We start from the raw sequence: 4619 nt of genomic DNA, 5'->3' as shown, positions 1-4619 counted from the left end.
ACAGCCCTGCTTATCAGACAGTATGAAGAAGGCAATTCCCCAGTGGAGGTTCCTTCTTCCATGATGACATGATGACTCTAGTTTGTGACATTCACAAAAAAAAAAAAAAGAAAAGAAAAAGAAAAAAGTTTGAAGTATTTCAATATCAGGCCAACTTGACTGAGCTTGTCACTTGGCACTTTTTCTGATTTTCTTTTCCATTCTATGTTCTTCTTCTTTATTTCCTCTTTCCCCCCCACAAATTGGGACTTTTTTATTCACTATTAAAAATGTGAATTATCACAAGATTTTTCAGATGGTGGTTCATAATCTGTCTTAGTTCCTGTTCTATTGCTGTGAAGATATACCACAAACAAGGCAATTTATAAAAGAAATCATTTAATTGGGGCTGGCGTACAGTTTCAGAAGTGAGTCCATTAACATCATGCCAGGCAGACATGGTGCTGGGGCAATAGCTAAGAGGTCATACCTGGTCTATAACCAGGAGGCAGAGAGAGTGAGACTTGGCCTGGCATGGGTTTCTGACGCTTTAAAGCACACTAAATCCTAACCCTGCTTAAACTGTCCCTCCAACTGGAAGTCAAACATTCAAAAATAGGAACCTATGGGCCATCCTCATCCAAACCACTACACTCTACTCCCTGACCCCCATACCCTTGTAGCCACATCATAATGCAAAATCTAATTCAACTTCAAAAGTCCTTATAATCTTTCAGTCTCAACAAAGTTTAAAAGTCCTAAGTCCAAAGTCTCTTCTGAGACTCAAGGCAATCTCTTAATTGAAATCCCCTGTAAAAAAATCAAAAGCAAAAAGGTAAGTTTATGTTTATAACATGGCACAGAATATATATTCCCATTCCAAAGTGGATTGAGAGGAGCATAGTGAGGAAATGCTGGACTAAAGTAAGACCAACTCCTGTAATCCCACGCCCAATGTCAAGGACGCTTCAGATCTCCCACTCCTTCCAGCTTTGTTTACTGCAAGACACTTCTCTCTCTTGCTCTGGTCCCCTTCCTGTATGCAGGTCTCAGACATGCCAAGACTCTGGCATCTCCACATCTTGGTGTTTCCAATGCAACCCAGGCTTCACTTAGGTAGCATCATGCATCAGGCTCTCTGAGTTTCCATGCAAGGACTCCCCTGCCAAACGCCTCTTCTCAGCAGCTTTCCTCAACGGCAGAGGACAATTCCTAACTCTTTACACCTATATCCTTCTTGAGAAAGCCAGAACCAGGTAGCCAAAACTGCCAAGTTCTGCTGTCTGCTGAGGGTGGAACCTGGCCCCTCCTTGGTTTGACTTCTTGATGCTTTTTAGGTAGAGGAAATCTCTTGGGTCTTTTCCTTTCATAGGTTGCAGAATTAGCTGGCTGGAGTGGGGGTGGGGTATCTCCCTAAGACACCACTCCCTTAATTCCATTCTTTAAACTTCTCATTTCCTTGAGCACTGGGCTTAGCTCCAACAACAAATTTCCTGGTGCTCTGTTTTCCCTCAAACTTTACCTTTTCTATTTCTTTTTGCCCAATTTGTTCTTTTTCCGCTGTAGATTTGCATAAGAGTGATTATTAACATCCACACAACAGAGTGAAAATTAAGTTGACTTGAAATCTCCTCTACCAATAAAATCAGTCCCAAACTTCAATTTAGCCTCAGGCAGATTCAGAGAAATAACAGCTACATTGTTTGCCAAAATATCTTAAGAATGGTCTCTAGCCCAGCTAACCTCTTGCTCTCAGCAGTACAGTCTTCCGGACTCCTTCTAGACTGGCCCATTAAGACCTACTTAAAGCATACAACTGCTTTCCTAATACAAAAACAGCATTGTCAGGCCTGTCAGCCATCACCTGTGTTGGGTATCAACTTCTGTCTTACTGTTCTATTGCTGTGAAGTGACATCACAAAGGTAAGTTATAGAGAAATCATTTAATTGGGGCTTGCTTACAGCTTCAGAGGGTGAATCATGAACATCATAGCTGAAGCATAATAATAACAGGCAGGCAAGCATGGTGCTGAAGCAACAGTTAAGAGTCTATATTTGAACTACAAGCAGGAACAAAAAGAGTGATACTGAGCCTGGGAGGGACCTCAAAGCCCACCCTCAGTGACATACTTCTTTCAACAATGTCACACCCCCTAATTCTTCCTAAACACTTCCAGGAACCCTTAACCAAATATTCAAATATACAAGCCTATAGGGAGCCAGTCTGATTCAAATCACTACAACATCCATCCACAGCAGCAATGTCAGCTTATTCAACGTTAGCACTTCATCTATCACCAGGAGTTTTTCCAGAACTATTGCCTGTACCACAGAATTCCATGAGTTTTTCCATTTCAAATATGGGCTTCTTTAGCATTTTTACTATTCTAACAAATGCATTTTAAAGACGATAAAAGAACTGGCAAGCCCTTTTTATGTGCAAGCCCCTTTTCTGTCTTCCCAGTGCTGTCTAGAGCCACCTTATCATCTACTCCTATCACATCCCCCGGACATCCCCCCATCCTGGCACATCAAGTCTCTGCAGGGCTAGGTACATCCTCTCCCACTGAGGCCAGATAAGGTGGCCTGGTTAGGGGAATAGGATCCACAGACAGGCAACGGATTCAGAGACAGTCCCCACTCCAGTTGTTGGGGGACCCATACGAAGATGGAGCAGCACATCTTCTACATATGTTCGGGATGGGGGTGGGGGTAGAGGGGTCTAGGTCCAGCCTATGTATGCTCTTTGGTTGGTGGTTCAGTTTCTGAGAGCCCCAAGGGTCCAGGTTAGTTAGCTCTGTTGGTCCTCCTGTGGAGCTCCTATCCCCTCTTGGGGGCCCTCAATCTTTTCCCTGGTTCATTAGAGTTCCTGAGCTCTGTCCAACATTTGGCTGTAGGTCTCCGTATCTGTTTTAGTCAGCTGCTGGATAGAAGCTCTCAGAGGACAGCTATGCTAGGCTAGTGTCTGTAAGCAAAGCAAAGTACCATTAATAGTGTCAGGGATTGCTCCTTGGGATACCACATGACCCTTAAGAACATCATATACAATTTTGGTTCCTTAACTCCTTGTAAGTACTGTTTTCCAGTGTTTCTAATATTGAACATAGCTTCCTCTTTCACGTTGTACCAATCTTTCCTAGAAAATGGATCAACCGCTTTCCTCTTGGCTACTACCTTCTTGCCAGTTTTTCTGAGGTGCTTGTTCTTGCTGACCACCAATGGTTGCTGCTCAGAGCCAGATAGGAGTTGGATATTTCTACAGTCATTGTGATTTGAATGTAAAATACCCCTCGCAGCCTCATGTGTTAGAACACTTGGTCCCCAGATGGTGATATTGTTTGGGAAGACTGAGGAACCTTTAAGAGGTGAAACCTTCCAAGTCTGTGTCATCTGGGGATAGACTGGCGGTTTGTAGACCAGCTTCATGCTCCTCTCTCCTTTAAGACTGCTGATGCAGTGTGAAAAGTCAGTCTCATGCTCGGACCTCTACATCCTCCTTGCTGGGATGGACTGTATCCCTTCTGAAACTGTAAGTAGAAGTCCTTCCTCCTTTGAATGACTTTTATCAGGATATGACAGAAACAGAACTAAGCAAGTCATCCTTCTGGTTCCCGGAGAAGCTGTTTTGCTTTCATGGGTGTCTTTCTCGCTCTCTGACTGCTCCCACTTTCTAATTGTCTCGTCCTTCATATGCTACCTGATGAATCTCCCCAAAAGATTCCACTTATAGTCTTCCTGTCCTTGACTAGTCTCTCTTCCCTTACAAGTACTAACCAGATTGAACCTATTACCTTCTGAAATCAGACACCATTAAGTCTGTTCATGGTGGCACACATGTAGATGATTTCTTTTCTTCCATAGATATTAATTTTGCTTATTTTTCCCACTTTTCCACAATACCCTTTTTTTTCCTATTATAGCTTGTGCCTATTTCTGAACAGTAAATATAGATTCCTTTTCTTTTCTTGAAGGCTGTGGCTTTCCTCTGCCAACTGATACACAGCTGTGGCTTTCTAGTGAACAGCTGTCAGCAACAGTGTGTGCAGAGACACTGGAACTGTCAGAAGACAGACTTCATTCTAGGGTGAGCAGAAGCTCTTGGGGAGCACATGCACACCCTTGCCTGTCCTAATTCTTCAATGTGTGTGTGTGTGTGTGTGTGTGTGTGTGTTTTCTTGGAAAAGCAGAGCCCTAAATTTTTAACTTGGGAATAACATGCTGGGCTTCCCATTTCTATACATAACATCACAGGCAGAAGGAACACAGCGCCAATGGGGCATGCAGTTCAGCTATTCATCCGGCATGTCCACTACTGCACTTACTAATGAGAATCTACCTCTAGACTTAAAATAGTTCCTAGAACCACTAGAAGTCTGGGAGGGAGGGGATGTGGTAAACATTCTTTAAAAGATTATGTTTTAGAGGCATTCTCAAAATTCATGCTAAGAAATTGTTGGCAATTCTGTTAGACTCCGCCCAATAGCTACCTAGCAACAGCTTTCCTAGCCACCTGCCAAGTGTGAGTCAACTTGGCCCATAAGGACTGCTTGGCTACTCTCTCTCTCACCTCTCCCTCTCTCCATCTCCTATTCATTCTCTCTCTCTCTCTCTCTCTCTCTCTCTCTCTCTCTCCTCTCTCC

The sequence above is a fragment of the Grammomys surdaster genome, unplaced genomic scaffold, assembly GCF_004785775.1.
Source record: "Grammomys surdaster isolate TR1022 unplaced genomic scaffold, NIH_TR_1.0 97, whole genome shotgun sequence".
In the NCBI taxonomy this organism is placed as follows: Eukaryota; Metazoa; Chordata; class Mammalia; order Rodentia; family Muridae; genus Grammomys; species Grammomys surdaster.
The sequence above is the reverse complement of the archived record's forward strand: the minus strand, read 5'-3'. Positions refer to the sequence as shown.